The sequence below is a fragment of the Dermacentor albipictus genome, chromosome 6 (genome assembly GCF_038994185.2).
Source record: "Dermacentor albipictus isolate Rhodes 1998 colony chromosome 6, USDA_Dalb.pri_finalv2, whole genome shotgun sequence".
NCBI classification, from domain to species: domain Eukaryota; kingdom Metazoa; phylum Arthropoda; class Arachnida; order Ixodida; family Ixodidae; genus Dermacentor; species Dermacentor albipictus.
In genome coordinates this window covers 90228735-90250960 of record NC_091826.1, presented here as the reverse complement: position 1 = coordinate 90250960, position 22226 = coordinate 90228735, and the positions used below count along the sequence as shown (strand labels likewise).

At 45.4% G+C, this 22226-nt stretch overlaps 1 protein-coding gene across 2 annotated transcripts in view; it reads right to left on the bottom strand.

Moving 5' to 3' along the window:
- The window catches only part of LOC135912374 (uncharacterized), a 179125-nt gene that overhangs the window by 55312 nt on the left and 101587 nt on the right, over window positions 1–22226 (bottom strand). For both annotated transcript variants that reach the window (XR_011515329.1, XR_011515330.1), the window contains one exon: window positions 8402–8575. The gene's annotated coding sequence lies outside the window, so the exon portion shown is untranslated. The remainder of the gene's footprint in view (window positions 1–8401; window positions 8576–22226) is intronic.

Genomic DNA, 22226 nt, shown 5'->3' with positions numbered 1-22226 from the left:
TTAGGCTTGAAGCAATTGTGCTACGTCTATCATATAGGGCGTCCAGGCTAGCGCTCACTAAACTGGTCAAGGAAAATAAAAGAATAAAAGCATGGGGCAAAATGCAATTTTAAGACGTGAGGTATTCATGTCACCATACCCCTCGCGTGCAAATACCGCACGTCTTTTAATTGTTTCTTGCACCGTGTTTTTAAACTCTTTCTTATTATACAGCTTGGTGAAGATTAGCTAGGGCACGCGCTATATGATAGCCTACACCTTGTGTTAGGATCGCACTATTTATAAACTGCTGGCGGTCATCACGTGGCAATTCATTCACGATGGTTAGACCAGTAACCATCTCTTTAAACAGGGCTGAGCCACTCTGAACTACTTCGTTGCTAGAAAAGTTTGAGAGTTCTGCTTTAAAGCAATGAAAACCTTGTCTTCATATACGTATATACGTAAAACACTAGCACAATGTTAACCAAATTCTAGGTCAGTCTCCGAGTTAGCTGGAAAGGTGCGGCGCATCAGACGCGCAACCCACGACCTGATATGCGCGCGCCACAGCGCTGCACGGGAAATCGTTCAGTGAGGGTAAAAGGAGTCGGCCATACTTAAAACCCTTGCAGAGGCACTAAAGTATAAATTATAGCAGTCGTATTGATCTGAAGTTCTGTCATGCATTTCTTATATGTACTTCCTTACAACCACAGTCAATTTCTTGCTTTGTACGCGAAATCTTAGTGTCATCCGAATAACTATATTTTTATTTTCAAATCTCTATGCTGCTTCACGAACTGACCTTCAATGATGCACTTTTCTTATTGTCGTTGCTAAACTGCGGAAGCATTATATCCCGATTTATGACTCCTCGGTTGCGTTTAGAACTAAAAATTCCGGCCATACACAATGTATGTCAGTTACAGCACCTGCGAACCGTCCAGGGCTGTTTATACGAGTTTAGAAGAACTTTTGTACGAGTGTCGACTAAACACAGCCGACTTTTATGGCAAGGCTATCGCAACGAGCAAGTCATGTTATCAAAGAAATTCGATGGAGTTGCCAATGAACTTTCCTAGTACGAAGCAGCACCGGCTGAGAAATAAACTCGGCGAGTTGGAAGGATTATATGTTCTCCTTTCCGTGTGAATGTCGAGTTTGCCAAAACCTTGTTTGATTGGATAATTGTTGCAGCAGTGTTTGTTCAGAAAAGGTAACACTTAAAAGAGTCACGAGTAGATTTATTTTTCAGTGAAAATTTTATATCAGGAAGGTTATCGTCCCTCTTGAAAAAATCACCCTTTGTTTTGCTAGAGGCAGTCGGATTTCAGGGGAGAAAATTGTATTTCATTAAAGGTGCACAAGCTAAATTGTGCGGTTTGAAGATTTTACGTGTTTCAAGACGTACCACAAAAAGCAGAACATTGTATGCCACCAAACATTTTTGGTAATGGGAAATTCTTACAATTACTGGCCTGTGATGTTGTTAGGACCGTGACGTTGCAAAGCGTGTGACGCGAGGAAGATGTAGGAGACGGTGCATGATGAGCAAACACACGACAATTATATTAGACGGCACGTAAAAACGAACAATATCTTAAACTAGCCCCACACATACACGGTTGTTCGTAAACAGAAAAAAATAGTCCCACGAGGTTGCGGTTGAAGTCCAGAATGTGGTGAAGCGTAGAGTCCTTGAGGTGGGACACTCGCTGGTAGAGTGATGACCGGCGTGGAAGAGCAAGCACAGCAGCAGGGCGGGGCAGGAAAGGTGGACGGCCCACAGCTCCGTAGACGAGAACAGGCCACTCGGTCGCCCGGTCACCCGAACCTCGCGCGTAGAAGCGGGTTCCAAGATGCCGGCAGGCCGACCTGAGGCCTCGTGCAAGGCAACGACCCGAGGCGCTCCTCGTCTCGATGACGGGCGCTCGCCCTCGCGAACCTCGCGCGTAGATGCGGGTTCGAGGCTGCAGCAGGCCGTTCCGAGGTCTCGTGCCGTGCAACGACCCGAGGCGTTCCCTGTCCTTAAGATGGACGCTCGGTCAGGTGAAGCTCACCGGTGGATGTGGGTTCCGGAGGCCCGGCGGCCCTAGTCGTGCCGGCGTTCCAACCATCTCCGTTGCGCGAGCCCCTTTTCATGCGCTGCACGAGCCTCCCTCGTCTTTCTTTTCCTCTTGTTGAGGACGGCCGCAATGTCGCCTGCTCTTGCGCTCGGTACTTTGTGTGTACTTCTTCACATGAGTGAGTGACGAAACTTTGTTGTGAACGCCTGCAGAACGGTTAGCCTTCCCCTGTTAGTGCGGCGTTACCGTGACGCGGCCATGACGACTTCGCGGCGTGTGGCGCCTCTACTTCGGCCGCGGCCGCACTATTCCCTTTGGTCGACCGCGCCTGCCCCTCTTTTGGGGTGGCAGCCTCCCTCCGGTTTCGCTCGGTCGTTGCACTTCGAGGGCCGCCGAGATCTGCTGGACGGCCTGGGTTTGGACATCTTGGTCATAACATCTCGTTGCGGCCTCGAGCCGCGGCGGGATCGTTGTTATTGTTGCAGCTTCATGCGGATTCTTAGCACAGTCCCAAAGGATGTGAGCTGCAGTGGCTCTTTCCTTTCGGCGCACACAACACAGATCACTTTCATAGACACTTGGACACATGTGCCGCATCAGCACCGGGGTGAATAACGACCCCGTTTGACGTTGTCGGTATAAAACCGCCTCCTTACGGGTAAAGCACGGATGAGGTGGTGGCATAGTCCTTCGCTCTAATCGGTACCAATTCACAATTTCATTGTAGGAAGTCATTTTGTCCTTGGTTTCCCACCACCACGGCGGGTCGGCTGTAGTAGCAGTGGCACGGTTGGTTGGTCCTCGCGCCGCCGCGTTCGCCGTCTCGTTATGGTTAGCGTTGCCGCGATCCGACACATCACTGCCCATGTGGGCCGGAAACCACTTTATCACCACACACCGACTTTCACTCGCGAGATCGACCACACGCAACACACGCGCGGCTTCACCACACACCCTTGCTCTGGCGTAATTTTTCACTGCCGTCCTAGAATCACAGAGCACAGTCGTGCACTCGGGGTCGGCGATGGCCAAAGCAATGGCCACCTCTTCGGCTTGATGCGCCCCTCGAGTCCGCACACTCGCCGCTGTTCTCGTTGCACCGGTCGATGCACCGACGACTGCAGCGGCGAATGCCTTTCTGTCATGCGGATACTCTGCCGCGTCCACAAACACGGCGCCCCTGTCTTTGGCATGGAGATCGATGAGCGCCTTGGCCCTCGCCGCCCGCCGCTCTTTGTGGAACTCAGGGTTCATATTTCTTGGCGCCGGACATACCCGTAGCCGTCTACTAATTACAATTACAACTTACAATTTACTCACATAATTTAGTTGGTTTATTGTACCGTCGTGGTTTTACGGCATTGTTGAAAGGAGTAAATGATATCTAATCAAGGAGAGGGAAACTACAGTATGCAAAAGAACTTTGAGAAGAGTAAAAAAAATAATGAGTTACAGGTTTCATAATTATGCGATCCTGTCAGATGGTTGCAAATTGTTCGATGTATTGTTGCAGTGCGTGAGTAAATGAGGGGACATACTTACTACAAAAGGAGCCGTGTTCAAAGTTTTATTACCATATTATTATAGTACACGTTCTTCTATACCTTATTAGCGAGAGGAATGTTCAATTTACCTGAGGATAATTGTCTAGGGCAACGTGGAATGCAACGCAACACAGTAGGACAAGAAAAGGATGGTTTTATTTGGCTGTGATGTCTAAGGAGGAAGCCACTACCCCCCGGAGACTATGAAGGAATAGATAAGATCATGGAATTATCATGCACCGAACACACCCCGCACAATTGTCATACACATGCCGATTCGGTGATGTACCGGACACCCTATAACACGCAGTGTTGGTGTGCCAGCAATGCGATAAAGGCACTGCAGATGAAGCTACCGAATCGCTACGCTTCTGGCCCTGGCGACAAAGAACTCCAATCATTATCACGATCGGAATCGCTATAAGCGACCGAAGAAACTTGGGAGACAATGCTAACCCGACCGAGCCTGGAGGATCAGCAAAGTTTTGCGGACAGGTCACGTGCCGCGCCATCAGCCAACGGCTTCCTGGACTGAGAGAGCCGACCACCTAGGATGAAGATAGGCCACCTCCTGCCTGTTTCGCCTAATAAACGTTTACTCCTCCTCCTGAGTTAGCGCACGACATCCAGAAGCTAATTTGCAGCAAACACTTTCAATCGGCGTGGTTATATATAATGACTCCAGCGTATTCAGTTGAGCATCTATTCTCTAGTGTTTAATGATTTCCACCTGAATTCCGAAGACGACTTTTCTTTTTTGTGGGCGTGTGTTAACACTTAGCATATTTCATACGCATTGGTAGATATTTTTTAATTCGACGTTTGGTTTCAGCTAACGATGATCTTCATTAATAGGTAGAACCATCATGCGTGCATCTTCAGCCTAGATCAGCACATTAGAAGGCTTCACTACGTGCAGCAAATCATCCACATCTAAGGCAAAAAGTAATAATTAGTCGGCGTGCCATTTTTGCAGGAACACAGGTGCGACGGTACCGCAAAGGGCACGACATACCGTTCATTATGACTGATTGGTAAAGATCGTTAAGGTAATTCCAAAAAGTGCAAGCATAACCCCCGACAACCAGAATCTGGTAGTTTATATGCTAGTACAGAGCAATCAACAATGTCAACTGCTTTGAGAATGACAGGTACTAACGTATTGTAAGTGAAACCTGTGTCTTAATGGTGATGGAGGCAGCCTAATCTGGTCTGAAACCATGTTGTAATGAGAGACCCCGTTAAACTTTGCGATATATTTTAAAAAAAGGTTTTCAATGATTTCTTAAAAACAAAAATTATGTATGCTCAAGAGCAGATTGGCGTGTAATTAGACGAGTGAGAGCGATCGTCCGTTTAATATATCGAAACAACCTTTGATGTGTTTACACTAGTTCGGTGCTTTGCTGCTTCTACACAATCATTGAATAGTCGGCATCAAACTGGTCCGAGAACGCAAAGGTTTTCTTTAACGACCCTTACTTTTACCTCATCGAATCCTGCCGACTTTTGACGGCATTCTTAACACTATAGATGTCGTTTCTTGAACGCTCATGTGGTGCAGTGTAAGAAAATTAACACTAGAATTCTGAAGACTCCGTTCATTACTGAGCTCGACACATTTTGCAGCTAAAAATGGACGAAACGAAAGAAATAGACGTTAAATAATCAAATCGTGCTGACAGCAATAACATCAGGAAGTGCCCATGGTCCACGAGAATTGCGAACGACTTCATTCGCAATTCCTCAAGCTCTTTTTTTTTCAGTTACGGTTCGCCTGTTATCCTGGAATTTCGCAATTATCCTTTTTACTCTCTTTCGTCGTTCCCACAGACTTGTTGCGTATAGATTTTAAATGGCGTCAATAAAGGTAGTGATCTTTTTGAGTTTTCCATTTACCACACCACCAATCCTTTCTCTGTACGAATTCACCAATTTTTTTAGTCATCCTGAGACATAGTGGTATGTCACTAGAACGATTTGAAGCTTTTCTAATCTGTCTGATTGCACTCTCAAGAGCGGAAGTGAAGTTTAAAGATTTCGGATGATCTAATCACGCTATGTCATGACCTAAATTACTTATAATAACATTTATAAAATCTTGTTGTCTATCTTCGTTACACACCTAGGACCATCACCTTTTTCTACTGGGAATTGCCGACACCGAAAATAATGGCAAGTGATCGGCAGTAGGCTTATCCTATACACAAAGGTAAACTAGTCTTTTTTGAATGGGTTATGCATGATCCATCGAAGTAGCGAAAGTGCAGGTACTCTGACGAGATTCCAAAAGCAGTATCATTTTATGAGTGTGTATAGTCATCATGACCTGAACTACTGGTGTCAGTGTTCATATCACGATGCATCAATATTCTTTTGGTTGGTACTCTAAACGTCGTTTTATGTTTGTCAAAAATGCAGACATTCGGTAATACGATAAGGTCCACGGAATGTAAGTGATGATTCCAGAGTGATGAAAAAAGACTCAATGCCATATGTGCCGCATGAAGGTAGCGGGAATGTTGTAAATACGTGGTGCATATTGTAAAATGAGAGCTACGGCTCGCCCACAGACGATAATCGCGCGACTGACATACCATTGTGTAATATCGAATAACAATTATTTGGCCCTTCTTCGGCCACGTTTCAGTGATAGAAATGATGTCAACGCTTTGCTGCTGCTAATATAGAAACGAGGGAAGGTGATTCAAATTTTCATGTGCTGTGAGTGTTGCTATGGAATATTGCCATGCATCTGCGAGAACAGTTGCTACCAACTTGTAAATTCTTAAGCGGCATTCTTAGTAGCACGTGGTATTAAGCACAGACACGATCAAATTAATTACGCCACATGACAAATTAGTCAATTTCTACTTTCACTATCCCCCTCATAGTTTCTGAACAACCCTTCGGCATAATAATGATTCCGAATGCCTGGGGATGATTTCCACCAACTGGAACATCCATGATATCCATGACTTCATAAATGAAATTAGAATAACAACGACTTTGACCCTGCCAGCTATGCCCGCTGTCTAAACGTCAAGCATGCAGTTTAGTCTACGTCGAATATCTATATTTGTAACAATACATAGCTGTATGCCTAAAGAAAACTGATCACAAGCGATGAACCGCAAGCTGTTTTACAGGAATCGAAGAACATATTCTATTAACTAAAGGGCGAAAAATCCCATCATTCCGACTTCTTGCGTTCCTTCTCTCGTTCTTAAGTTGTGCAGCACGTAAAAAGATATGAGCAAAATATAACACACTCTGAGTGTGTTAGCACGCCGTCTATGTTTTTATCAAGGAAAGAGCTTGAATTTTTGGGCATAGTAGGCACATGACTGTTTTTTTCCTCCTCTCCTTCAGTCTGCTCTATTGTAGTGGCGTCCCAGTGAGTATATATATACTCACAAGCTGCAATAAATCATTTGTTGAAAGTTAGCGCTCGTCCTGTGTTCTGCTTGTCCCTGTGAAATTTTTTGCGCTATGTATCCCAGTCTGAATGCTTCCTCACTAGTTTGATAACATAGGTAATAAAACAAATAGAATTACAGATAGTAGTTGCAAGTAGAGAATAGTACCAGAAGTAGTTACGCTAGACTAGCTTTAGACATGTGGTTATGCGTGCTTTGGCACGCTTGAAGCCTCAATACACCAAAGAAAAAAACACGGATAAAGTATCCCTGAAAACCGAAGCTCAACTCTTTTCGTGGCTCTGATCGGACAAATTTTTTTCACTTTTTTCACTACAACAAAAGAAGCAGCTTGGAATGGAATATCAATATAAATTTAGTATTATTGCTCAAGCTACATATATAGAGGCGCAATACAGGATTTTAAAATAAGCTAAATTCTTTTGCCTAAAATAAAGGAATTCGGTATGTTTTTAAGGTAATAAAATATTAAGTCCTGTGAGGCCATTCCATGAAATGTTATTCTACGAATATTGTTTTTAAACGCTCTTAGAATATGCCCATTTCCCAGCTTTTGCAATTTTCGTGTTTTCATGGTTTTGTTACGAAATCAATACGGAAAGAAACTGCATAATTTTTTCTAATAATGTTCAAGAGCATATCTGAAGACTTGTCATAAAATTTTCTAGCTTGGTCACTTTAGTTAAAATGGATGCAAAAGGCCACTGGTTTTGGCGTCATAAGAGGTGCTTTCTCAAAAGAGCAAAAGTTGGCAATCAAAAAACACAGTGGCCGGCAAGAGTTTGAGTTTCTGTGAGCAACTATTTCTAATGATACTTTTTGTGCGCAAACAAACAGGGACGAAGAATAGGGGCAACACAAGGACGAGCGCTATTCTTCGTCCCTGTTTGTTTGCGCACAAAAAGTATCAATATGAATATGTTCCAACTAGGCCGACTCGCAGTTATGCTTCAACTATTTCTAATAATCTGAAATTACCAACAAATATATGGCCACATACAGTGTTTTGGTTATTCAATGACAGCTCGTCAAACTTGTAAAATCTGCAAGTCACAAAATAGGTGTTTTTCTTCGGCGAATTACAATTTTGTTCCTCTAAATCCGCGCCGTGTGGCGGAAAATTTTCCCACCTCATATACAATTTTCGTTGGAAACAAGAAAATACCCGGTTCTCCCAGATACGTCGGTCCTTCACGGCCATACCCAGCTTTCTTTATTTAACGCTTTGTACATTTCCAAAAAATCCGCTGAAAGAAAATAATTTACAGTCATGATCCAGAATTATATATCCTGAATCGGCACTTTTGCCAATTCTGGATATATAAAATCAAGACGGGAGAGACATTTTTCATGTAAATGATCAACGCACCGCGTTTGTGGTTTTCATCCCAGCCCCCCGCGTCGGGGGGGAATCCCGGCCTACGGTACGCATGTCTAGTCTTCTTGCCTCCGTTCACGTATGCCATTACAGAGTACCTTACTCGGCCCGTGAACTGGGTGAAGTGGCCGCTGTAGGTACCATCATTCTTCATGATGTCAGGGTCTGCAAAATCAGAAGCAAAAAAAGAACGGCGTGCGAGTCGTAATCGATAGGACATAATAAATCAATTTATTCCGGTTTAAATGTTCTTGAGATGAAGCGAAGTGATGGCGGAGTCTGCTTTCTCAGCATTTTCGGTTACCCACTACGTTACCATGTGCCATTGCTAATTTGGTCAATTTTGAAGTGTGGTGTTTCTTTGTCTCTCTTTGTTGGGTTTCATTATTTTTATTCTTGACCCTCTCTCGAATCCTCGAATTCTCGAATCCTCAAGTGACGATTTTGGCATTTACTCTAGTATTGATGTATTCATACTTTCGAAATGCTCAACTACTCATAACTGATTGGATGTCTAAGAAGGCACAATGATCCCCACAAGCTACTGATTTACAAGCCATTTTGTCCGTCCTCCCTACGCAACTCATGTATGAAGTGCAGAAATAAATTGAAATTCAAAGAAAATTCATACGACAACGCCTGAGCAACAATAAAAGAAATCGGTATATCGCAGTTTTACGACATCTTTTGCGACACGAAACTACCGATCTGCCTTGGTCACCTACAGGAAAATTCTGGACCATACATTTCTTTTTATTGCGAAAGCAATCATACACAATAGAGCCATAGTCACGTGGTGTTCTTTACCATCGCTGCCGCCGTAAAGTCTTAGTATCGACGGCGCTTGAACGTCCAGCGAGCAAAGAGATTTGTTCACGCGATATTTTGTACTTGTGATAGCGAGAGGAGGTTAGGGTGAGAAGATTGGTTCACTGCTTACTTGGGAACTTAATTTGAATGTCTCCTGAGGTTCGACCGAAGAACGCTCCACACAGTGTTCCCTCCGAATAGTGCGACACAAACAGAGCTGCTATTGTCTCCTGGAGCTGCAAGCTGGGCTATTTAGCAAGCATGCGATTGGTAAGTGTGGCACATGAGTTAGCGTAAGCTAAGTTCACCTGGCTTCAGTAGGCTTTGTGTGGCTACAAAAATTTAATTTCAAATAAATATCGCTGTACAAATGAAATATTTCGCAATAATTGCGCACGATTGAAAAGAAAATGTAAGTGCACATTCACACTGGCGACTCGCCGAGGTCACGCGACCAAGATCGCATGGCGACCGGTCGCATAAGTGACACGGTGGCAATAACCACTTTGCACGATAAGTGACCGCTTCGGGTCAGTTGCTCGCTGCTCGATTGCTGGTGCGAATAAAGAGCGAAATTCCGACGCCTTGGTGTGCCCTGAAAGCACTGATTGCTTGTCATTTGAGAAAGAAATATGTCACATTAACGCTTGAAGCAAAGTAGTATGCGAAGATTAGGCGAACTCGCGTAGGCATCGTGATTTCCATGGTAGGTTATAGATGGCGGGACAGAAGTTGTCACGCGTACATTTCGCGGTAAACGTCGTTCCTTTGGATACAAAATCAGGATGAAACGCAAGCACGCTCCCAATTAGTGCCCGGGTCTTGGAGCTAGGCCAGCGCGCCACCATGGGCTCTTGTATGTAGGCGTTCATTCGTGGACTCTCGTACGAGTGCTCTTCACGCGCAGGCTGTAACGCGGTTATATTTGCAGTGCGCATGCTCTGGTGTCCACGCAACGAACAAAAAAAAACAAAAAAAATAAGAACAACACAATGGCAGCTTCGCCCGGAAGACGAAGCACTCCCTGCGACAGCAAGCATTAGAGTTGCCCTTAAGCTCCTCAGACGGTACTCAAAGCATACGCTGGTGGGAAATGTACGAGCGACGCGGCACGTTACACAATTCCTACTCGATCGAAGGAACAGCGTCCTGCATACTACGAGACGCCTTGTGACGCAGGAGTGACGAAAGGCGCCGAGAGTCATGTTGCAGACGCTCGACGTTGATGGCGCACGCGCCTACACTTACAAGAAGCTGTCGTCAGCGAAAAATGCACTAAGCTTCTCAAAGCTCTGGCGTGCGCACGTAAACACTTCCGGGGTTTCAATTCCACCTCACGAAGCATGCACCTGTGGTCTAATAATTACAGAACTGGAGCTTTGTGTTGGAGGTACCGTGATCGAATCCAGTCGGTATATCAATTAGTGTACACATATGAGCATATTGCCGCACTGCAGCCATGGTGAAGAGCCATGTGGTACCATAAACTTGAGTGAAACGCTTGATTGTCAGCATACAGCTGGAGTACTACGACGATGGCCACGGAGAAAATTCGGCTTGAGTGTACACATCACTGCTAACACAATATTAAACGACACGCTAATCTATCGGTTACCTCACTGACCATTCTCCACGTATTTGCGTTAGCCTTATCATGAGAGAAATCGAGGTCCTGCAATAGGACTTGCTGCATTCCACAGGGCGCCCACGTTTCTAGATGCGTGGCAGGTGTCAGGGTGCTATTTCTGTTGTCCAGCAGCTGTGGCCTCGTGTGCGGCATCGCACCAATCATGCCACTTCCACGTATAGTTGCAGTGCTGTCTGAGGAGCTGAAGCACAAGGCTAACCCAGCTATGCCGCAGTTGGTTCGCCCTTAAAACCATAATTGTGGTATCTTAAAAGGTGTCCGGGGGCTGCAGAGGCCAGGCGTGATGGGAGAGGACTCTTAATAAGCGCCGCTTACCCATTTCCTGGTCAGTATGTTTGAATGCGCATGCGCGTAGGCTATATCAAGTGTTTAGTTGTTGCTGCGGGCAGAAACGACGCAGCGACTTCGCAAGACGCATGAGAGTGTAAGCGATCTATTAAAAGAGATGGAAGCCACACCGTGTCGTGGGGCAAAGTAATATTTTGCTGTATTTCTGGTGCCTGCACTGCAGTGTTTTCTGCAACGTTCTTTATTACCGTTAAAGAATACTAATGCAAAATCTAATCCAGGTGTTTAATTTGAGAAGCTTTAAGACGATTAATGAAATGCTCGGCAATTTGTTTTATTCTGCAGAGCGGATTGCGCTATAGCGATTACCCTACTTGCACGATTACACCGCGCCACGGATTGTAACGCGCAGTGATATTACCGCCCAAATATATTTAGAAAAAAACTTGATGACTGTTCTACCGCGCAAATCAAGTAACAAGTCCTGAATCAACGCTCACCGTGTTGAAACGACCTTGAAGAACATACAAATGCATACAGACACGCAAAAAGCTCAATCTCGGTGGCTAGTCCCAATCGCAGTCCGACGGCACCTCCTTCTCGCTGTCTGCGGACCACAGAAATTCATCTGCAGTTCAATTTGGTGCATTAGAAAAAGCCACACTTCTTGAAGGCCCGCGCAAACATCGTCTGCCGGAGGGCATTCCATGCACTCTGGATCCACCTTGCGATGTCTGGAGGCGTCGATTTCTTCAGACTACTCGTTTCATGGCATTGCGGCTAGCTAGCTTCAATTAAATTTTTCAGTTAGAATTAGTTTTGTCCTTGATTTTGAGTAGAATTCGTTAAGATCGTAAAGCGCATGCAAATTTGAACGCACCTTTTATTCAAAAGAGGTGAGCGTTAGAATAATGCAAAGACCTGCTTGTCTGCCCATCCAGAATGTCAGATGCGGAGACCCGCACCAGATGACCCACATGACCACGAAAATACAGTTACTTTGTGATTGGCCCCTCTCTCGATGAAACTCTATCCAGGGTCGGTGCGCCGACTAGAGTGGGTTGATCTTGGAGATGTGACAGTAGTCATCACCATGAGCCTATTTTATGTACTCTGCAGGACGAAGGCCTCTCCCTGCAATCTCCAATTATCCCTGTCCTGCGCCAACCAATTCCAACTAGTGCCCGTGAATTTACTAATTTCATTGCCTCACCTAGTCTTCGGCTGTCCCCGATTGCGCTTCACTTCTCTTCGCATCTGATTTGTAACATTCCCCGTAATAGCCCAACGTGTATCTAATCTGCGCATTACATGACCTGCCCAGCTCCATTTGTTTCTCTGAATTTCACTTAGAATATCGGCTATACCCGTTCGCTCTCTGGTCCAAACCGCTATTTTCCTGTCCCAACGTTATGCCTCGCATTCTTCGATGCAGCCACGTACCTAAGATATTTTTTCGGGGGGGGGGGGGGGGGGAGGAGGGCGGGTGCCCAACCCAAGGCAACGTTTCTATGCAAATGAGGGCTGTACCTTTACTAGTACAAATGTGAATAACGCCTACCATTCGCCATAAAAACGCATAAACCCACAAAAGAAAAATGAAATAAGGCGTATTTTATGGGTACGCCTGTGCGATACACCTCTCCTTGGCAAACAAAGAACCACGTCAAATGAGCTTGCGCAGGAAGAACACTGCCAAGAGCAAGTAAAGAAGCCTCGAGAGTGTAAAATAAAGATAACTTTAACAGAATAGAACCTAAAAAAACATCAGTAGACCACAAAGGCACACGGACTGCGCGGAGTTGTGTTACTCCGTCAGCCAATCATAGCAGCAAACAAAATCGTTGTCATGCGACCTTTTCAAAATGGCATCGTACTTGGTACCTCCGGAGCGTTTGCTGTTCTTGAAGACTCTTTTCATCGGCGGTAGCAATGAGTTGTGCAGCAGACATGGACGAAATGTAAGGAGTCTGAGTATTTTACTCTTCAAAAGTCTGCGGTGCAGTTCATTTCACTGCTGAACCCGTTTTACTCATGAAATTTCACTGTCAACTGAAGTGAAACTTCACAACAAATAGCTGTAGCCAAGCAAGCATGTTATTTCAGTTCAATAAAGAATTAGGCATCCGCCATTGCACTATAATAGGCGAGGGGAAAGGCATAAAATTACGCGCTACTAATTTCATTGTTGTAGTTACCGCCTTATTTGGGTAACAAAAAAAGTTTGAAGTAAGAATTATTTGCGGCCTCGCGGAGGAACAGTGGCTGGCGGTTATGAGGGCGTGGGAGGGACTTCATTGCAGACTTAAGTTGTATCCGACAATAGTAGCATTTTTTGAATTAGCTTTGGAAGAATTGTACAGAAATACATCATCGTGGAACAATTACAATTCTTTTGGTTCCCTTGTTTACTGCGCTGACAGAAGTGCCACAACCGACTCGTATTGTTATTAGGGAAGTTACATAACGATGCGTGGCCGCCAGTCACGTACAACCACATATGGCGCAGGAAGCTGCGATTCTGCAGGTAATACACCCACCGCGGAAGGTTAGAAAAACACTTGCATAAGCACAGCAGAGAAGCGTCTATGTTAGGTGGCTCGAATGATAACTGTAGAAGAGTCATTAACACACGGAATTGTCCTCCACTTACGAGGGCGTTATGAATGCGTGCTCTTTAAATGAAAGATGTTGATTCAAATGTTTTCACTCATAAATAAACAAACAACAGTTAAAATTGGTAATTTTCGTTTTTCTTTCCTGTTTGGCTGTTGCCTTGGCTGTCTCACTTAGTAGATCGCTGAATTTGTCAGCTCCTTGCTACTCTTGTTTCCAGTTGCCCATTTTGCACGAAAGTGCTGTACAATCAGGGAAAAACCAGACGACGTAACAGGTGACAGTAATATTGCTGAAGAGTTTAACAGTTATTGTAGGGTTTGATGATGGATGCTGTCTCGCATTATTTTATTTTCACCTTATCTAAGCCATATCACGGGTATATGTTCGGAGGATCTCGCAGCGTCGCGGCGAGCCGTCACTCGAGGAAACCATGAAACAAAAACAAAAGTCAAACGCAATTGGCATTTCCTGCGGTCGCAACTCGTTCCACGTGCATACAGACCAGCTGGCCACGAACTGAATACCTTTCCTGGTCCCTGGATCGGTCTAAACAAAGAAGGTTGAACTAAGAAGCAACAACGATGCGCGTGACCGTTGAATAGACGGCGACAACTGAATGCATCCCGATTTAATCTCGCAGGCACCGAATTGAAGAGGAGACTGGCCTTCACGTCCCAGGAGACGCCGATAACTACCGCCATCCAAAAGAAGTGAGAAAGGCAGCAAAATGTTGACCGCCGAATAGCTGTCAAGTCTCAACATTGATTTGGCGGCGCTTTAGGAATATGTGTGAGAAGTGGTGGCATGGGCGGGGCGCACCCCGGGCTTCCCCCTTGGCGAGGTGCCTGCTTCGATCCATTGGTGTTTGCGCGGTCCTTAACTTGCTTTTGTGCTTCTTTGTTAGTCTGCAAGTTTCTACCCCATATGTCAGCGCCGGAATAATGCACTGATTGTACGCCTTCCTCTTCAACGATAATGGTAATCTTCCAATCAGGAGCTGACAATGTCTGCCGTATGCGCTCCAACTCATTTTTATTAATCTGTGAATTATCTTCCATGATGAGGGTTCCCTATGATTATTTGACTTAGGAAAATGTACTCCTTCACAGACTCCAAAGGCTGATGGCGATCCTCAACTCTTTTTTCCTGGCCCGGCTAGTGATCATTATTTTTGTCTTCTGCATATTAATGTTCAACACCATTCTTAGACCTTCTTTGTTAAGGTCCTTAATAATTGCTTGTAACTCGTCTGCAGTACTGCTGAATAGAACGATGTCATGTGCAAACCGATGGTTCCTGAGATATTCACCGTTGATCCTTCTTCTATGCCTTCCCAGTTTAATAACTTGAATACTTCTTCCAAGCATGCATTGAATAGCCTTGGAGAGATCGTGTCTCCTTGCCTGACCCCTTTCTTTATAGGCATTTTCCTACTTTTCGTGTGCAGAAATAAATTAACTGTGGTATCTCTACAGATGTCTTCCAATATATTTATGTAAGCGGTCTCTACTCCTTGATTATGTGATGCATCTATGACTGCTGGTATCTCCAATGAATGAAGTTCCTTTTCACAATCCAGGAAAGCCATATAGAGAGGCTGATTGTAGTTTGCGGGTTTCTCTGTTACCTCAATGATCACATGGATGTGATCTATCGTAGAGTATCCCTTCCTGAAGCCAGCATGTTCCCTCGGTTGACTAAGGTCTAGTGTTGCGTTTATTCTATTGCAAATGATCTTGGTCAACATTTTATATAATGCTCGGAGTAAGGTAATGGGCCTATAATTTTTCAATTCTTTATTGTCTCCCTTTCTGTGGAGCAGCATAATGTTTGCATTGTTCCTGTTTCCTGTTTGCAGGAAGATGGTAGGACTATTACACACGATTCAGCCTAACTCTCTCCCTATATGTGCAGACTTTTCCCCCACAACGCATGAAGGGGCCTTTTGTGGGAACATATGTGACTCAAATAGAGCACCGCGCTAATATTGAGAACATGAACTGGAACGTAATTGTAGAAACTGTTGGTAAAACTCTACTCCGTGAAAAAATACCAGATTTGCGTTATCAGTGCCGTTATAGGGCTTGCAGACAAATCCGTATCCAGGGTATATTGGTAAAAAATATTTGACTCGTATTGAATAAAGTTATTTGATGAGCAACGTATATCCTGGAAATCGGAGCCGGTAATCTCCTTGCGCTATCTGCATCGTGTAGAATGCTTTCTGCTAGCAATAAGATTCGGCCTGCTTAACACGTAGTAGATCTGTAAAATGCATACAGTACTTCAGATTTAATGTGTGAAGGCTAATGAAGGTACGCAGCTCGTGTATGACTTCGTATTGCGAAACCAACACCACCGTTATTTGAAAGATAGAAGGGAACAAACGGGAACTACACAGCATTAAACGGGGGGGGGGGGGAGATTTCCAGAAACTTTGTTTGTGGCAGGTACACTAACCCTAATACACGACTTGGACTACTAGAACAGGAAAACCGTACTTTTACGGTAAAGTGAGATACACAAAGGAATAAGCAAAATATTAGGTGTTTAACTAATTGAACTAAGTGGCATAATGTAGTTTAAAAATGGTAGCCCGTGACATTCCAAGGCGTATCTTCCTGCAATGAACGAATTCCTATTCAACTATGTTACCAAGAGAAGGAGTGAAACGAAGTTCTGAGATTTGTACCCAAAGACTGCGACTAAATACATCGGTATTCCAGTTACTCCTAAGATGTGTTCCATAAAACCGCTATTTATTGAAGGGATTGCACCGTTTATCAAGGATATAATTTTTCTCGCAGTTGACGGCACAAGATTCGAGTGGTTTCATTTGCAAAGCCAGCAGGAAGTTTTTAAAACAATACTTTTTTGTCTTTGTAGCCTGCTCTCTAAACTTTGTACGGGCAAGACTCATTACTAGACGCGAAGGCAATTACATGCCTGTAGATAGAAGAAACAAAGCTCATCGGGATTATACCTAATAGCAATCATCGACATTATTCTGTCCCATAAGTTATTTCTTTCTTGGTCATCTCAAATATCAGGTACTGTCTAAAGGCGCAATCTATGCTGTCTGTGCGAGCGTTAAAAACGCACATTGTTGCATGGCTACGTCGTGGTAAAGAATGCTGACAACGGGGTCACGACTCCGGCTCACCTTGTGACGCTGCACGAAGTGACGCTGCACGAAGGCAGGCAGTGTCACTATTCAACTCTCGCCAACTGGCAATATGACAGCAATTATTCCTTGACACAAAGAAAAGCTAGCAGAAGCGTATCAAATACGCGAAGTATTCTCTTTGCCAGTTTAAGATGAGGATGGCTACATGGGCTTGTTGGTATGGCCTCTTTTAATATATTGTAGCGCAATATTATTACGATGTCATCGAGTGATGCTCAAGAGACGAGCCGCTGCGAGAACGACGATGAAGTTGGTCTGTGCTCTTGGCGCGAGCAACTGTCGGCCTGGCACTCTGGCTCTAGTGTAAATAGGCTCTAAATAGCCTCGTTCGTCTGTGTCTTTCCACGCGTAACATTTTGGTGGAGGTTAGCAATCCCCGTCCTTCATGGATCTTCGAAGTCCTCGACACATCGAGCTTGTCACCATGCCTACCGGTGACGAGCCCGCCTCTGCAATGGATTCGGCATGTCCGACTGCTCCAATCGTCACGGTTGCCCCACATCGCGACCCTGGTGTGTTCTCTGGCATGGAGGGACATGATGTTGACGAATGAATCAAGCTCTATGAACACGCCAGTACTAATAACAGGTGGGACCCAACAATTGTACTCGCCAATGTCATCTTTTATCTCGGCGGCACCCCACGCATGTGGCGCCAAACGCATGACGACGAGATAACCAGCTGGGACAGTTTCAAAGAAAAGCTAATGTTCAGCGACCCCATCGTGCGCTAGGTTGCCGCGAGGAAGGCTCTTGCGTCATCTACAGAGCCATATGTTTCATACATCCTTGACGTCTTGGCTGTATGCCGCAAAGCTGACGATATGCTCGAAGCAGATAAAGTGGCACATGTGCTAAAAGGGACCGCTGACGACGCTCTCAATTTGCCTGTTTTCGGCAACTCCTCGACTATCGACGCCATCATAAAAGAATGCCGTCGCTTAGAACAAGCTAAGAGCCGCCGTATATGACACCACATCACGTGGCTACCCAACACTGCTGCTACGTCGACATGTGAGTGTCGACCGCGTCAGACCACCACCTGTGACGACGTAACCCGTATTATTCGCCCTCGAACTCGAGGCTGCCTGTTCGCCAGCTTTCTCCGCGACGCTTCCCGATCCACCAGCAACCACGATTGCGATGATTCACGCCGTTGTACGACAGTTGCAGCGGTGGCGTAGAGGTAGAACACCCGCCTCGCGTGCAAGAGGTCCGTGGTTCGTATCCCGGTGCCGGCAATTTTCCACCGGATTAAAAAAAAAATCCGCGTGTTGATAAAATTGCATAAACAGGCCTGGAGTGTGGCCTGATCCCGGTGACCAGAACCGGTAACGCACTCCCTCACCACAGCAGGATTGGCCACCCTGGTGCAGTACTTGGCCACAACCTCCTATATGAACAGCACAATCAAACCCCGGCCCTCAGTCCCCAGCAGCTGCGAAGCAACTGACCACGGCGGCGGTCAGACCTGCGACGCTGCAGAGGGTGCTAAGAATCACTGGCTCCGGACAGGCCGCCATTGGAATATGAACCTGGCAACGTTTAACGCTAGAACATTATCTAGTGAGGCGAGTCTAGCAGTGCTATTGGAGGAATTAGAGGGCTGTAAATGGGATATAATAGGGCTCAGCGAAGTTAGGAGGCCAAAAGAAGCATATACAGTGCTAAAAAGTGGGCCCGTCCTGTGCTACCGGGGCTTAACAGAGAGAAGGGAACTAGGCGTCGGATTCCTGATTAATAAGAATATAGCTGGTAACATACAGGAATTCTATAGCAATAACGAGAGGGTGGCAGGTCTTGTTGTAAAACTTAATAGGAGGTACAAAATGAAGATTGCACAGGTCTACGCCCCTACATCCAGTCATGATGACCAGGAAGTCGAAAGCTTCTATGAAGACGTGGAATCGGCGATGGGTAGAGTGAAAAATAAATACACTATTCTAATGGGTGACTTTAATGCCAAGGTAGGCAAAAAGCAGGCTGGAGACAAGGCAGTGGGGGAATATGGCATAGGCACTAAGAATATCAGGGGGGAGTTATTGGTAGAGTTTGCGGACCAGAATAATATGAGGATAATGAATACCTTCTTCTGCAAACGGGATAGCCGAAAGTGGACGTGGAGGGGCCCGAAAGGCGAGACTAGAAATGAAATAGACTTCATACTCTGCGCTAACCCTGGCATCATAAAAGATGTGGACGTGCTCGGCAAGGTGCGCTGCAGTGACCACAGGATGGTAAGAACTCGAATTAGCCTAGACCTGAGAAGGGAACGGAAGAAACTGGTACGTAAGAAGCCGATCAATGAGTTAGCGGTAAGAGGAAAAATTGAGCAATTCCAGATCAAGCTACAGAACAGGTATTCGGCTTTAACTCAGGAAGAGGACCTTAGTGTTGAAGCAATGAACGACAATCTTGTGGACATCATTAAGGAGTGTGCAATGGAAGTCGGTGGTAATTCCGTTAGGCAGGATACCAGTAAACTATCGCAGGAGACGAAAGATCTGATCAAGAAACGCCAATGTATGAAAGCCTCTAACCCTACAGCTAGAATAGAACTGGCAGAACTTTCGAAGTTAATCAACAAGCGTAAGACAGCTGACATAAGGAAGTATAATATGGATAGAATTGAACATGCTCTCAGGAACGGAGGAAGCCTAAAAACAGTGAAGAAGAAACTAGGGATGGGCAAGAATCAGATGTATGCGTTAAGAGACAAAGCCGGCAATATCATTACTAATATGGATGAGATAGTACAAGTGGCTGAGGAGTTCTATAGAGATTTGTACAGTACCAGTGCCACCCACGACGATAATGGAAGAGAAAATAGTCTAGAGGAATTCGAAATCCCACAGGTAACGCCGGAAGAAGTAAAGAAAGCCGTGGGAGATATGCAAAGGGGGAAGGCAGCTGGGGAGGATCAGGTAACAGCAGATTTGTTGAAGGATGGTGGGCAGATTGTTCTAGAGAAACTGGCCACTCTGTATACGCAATGCCTCATAACCTCGAGCGTACCGGAATCTTGGAAGAACGCTAACATAATCCTAATCCATAGGAAAGGGGACGCCAAAGACTTGAAAAATTATAGACCAATCAGCTTACTGTCCGTTGCCTACAAACTATTTACTAAGGTAATCGCAAATAGAATCAGGAACACCTTAGACTTCTGTCAAGCAAAGGACCAGGCAGGATTCCGTAAAGGCTACTCAACAATAGATCACATTCACACTATCAATCAGGTGATAGAGAAATGTGCGGGATATAACCAACCCTTATATAGAGCTTTCATTGATTACGAGAAAGCATTTGATTCTGTCGAAACCTCAGCAGTCATGGAAGCATTACGGAATCAGGGTGTAGACGAGCCATATGTAAAAACACTGAAAAATATCTATAGCGGCTCCACAGCCACCATAGTCCTCCATAAAGAAAGCAACAAAATCCCAATAAAAAAAGGCGTCAGGCAGGGAGATACGATCTCTCCAATGCTATTCACAGCGTGTTTACAGGAGGTATTCAGAGACCTGGATTGGGAAGAAATGGGGATAAAAGTTAATGGAGAATACCTTAGTAACTTGCGATTCGCTGATGATATTGCCCTGCTTAGTAACTCAGGGGACCAACTGCAAAGCATGCTCACTGACCTGGAGAGACAAAGCAGAAGAGTGGGTCTAAAAATTAATCTGCAGAAAACTAAAGTAATGTTTAACAGTCTCGGAAGAGAGCAGCAATTCACAATAGGCAGCGAGGCACTGGAAGTCGTAAGGGAATACATCTACTTAGGGCAGGTGGTGACTGCGGATCCGGATCATGAGACAGAAATAATCAGAAGAATAAGAATGGGCTGGGGTGCGTTTGGCAGGCATTCTCAGATCATGAACAGCAGGTTGCCATTATCCCTCAAGAGAAAAGTGTATAATAGCTGTGTCTTACCAGTACTCACCTACGGGGCAGAAACCTGGAGGCTATCGAAAAGGGTTCTACTCAAATTGAGGACGACGCAACGAGCTATGGAAAGAAGAATGATAGGCGTAACGTTAAGGGATAAGAAAAGAGCAGATTGGGTGAGGGAACAAACGCGAATTAATGACATCTTAGTTGAAATCAAGAAAAAGAAATGGGCATGGGCAGGACATGTAATGAGGAGGGAAGATAACCGATGGTCATTAAGGGTTACCGACTGGATTCCAAGGGAAGGGAAGCGTAGCAGGGGACGGCAGAAAGTTAGGTGGGCGGATGAGATTAAGAAGTTTGCAGGGACGGCATGGCCACAATTAGTACATGACCGGGGTTGTTGGAGAAATATGGGAGAGGCCTTTGCCCTGCAGTGGGCGTAACCAGGCTGGTGATGATGATGATGATGATGATGATGATGATGACGACGACAGGATTTTGAGAACATGGGTCTGAACATGAGACGTGGAACGTGTGTTCCACGTCTCAACCCAGCGTTCCCCAGTTCTCTAGCGGCACTCCTCGTCCCCGCCAGTCCTTTTCTGCCACATCTCACCGCAACCCGCCCGAATGGCGTACCCCTGATGACAGGCCGATCTGCTTCCACAGCTGTCCCATCGGCCACGTCGCTCGTCACTGCCGCAACCGATGGCCACCACCTCCTCGGACATACACCGCCGCGTATTCCCGCACCTTGGGTCCTTCTGTTCCCTATACCACCCACCATAAACCCACTGCTGCTGATGCTCCTGCTCCGAACCTTTGCTACAGCCGCTCACCCTCATCTCGACGCCACCAGTCTCGTTCGCCCCAACCCGGTCGCTTTTCTTCATCGCCTATCGCCGCGAGAACGACGATGAAGTTGGTCTGTGCCCTTGGCGCGAGCGAGTGTCGGCCTGGCTGTCTGGTTCCACTGTAAATAGCCTGTAAATGGCCTCTTTCGTGTGTCTCTCCACACTTAGCAATATGAACAACAGGGACACAGAGATGCTCATTCGAGAAACACACCGCGCTTTGTGTCGATTGTGCCTTTCTGTGTCCCTATCGCTCAGCTTTCGCTACAACAAAGTAGAAGAAGTTCTCGGTTGCATTGAGCTACAGTGATTGCTTGACATTTAATTCGTCAAGCAACTTCACAAATAAATTTTTACGACGTAATTACATTTATGAATAAAAGCATGATGGCCTCCCCATTCACGACACAATCAAAAGCTATGTTCTGAGCATTAGACAGTAGCTTTAAATTAAGAAAACAGTGCATTTTTACAGAATGTTTGAAGGTCCGATTGCTGAACTCCTGTTTATCAATCT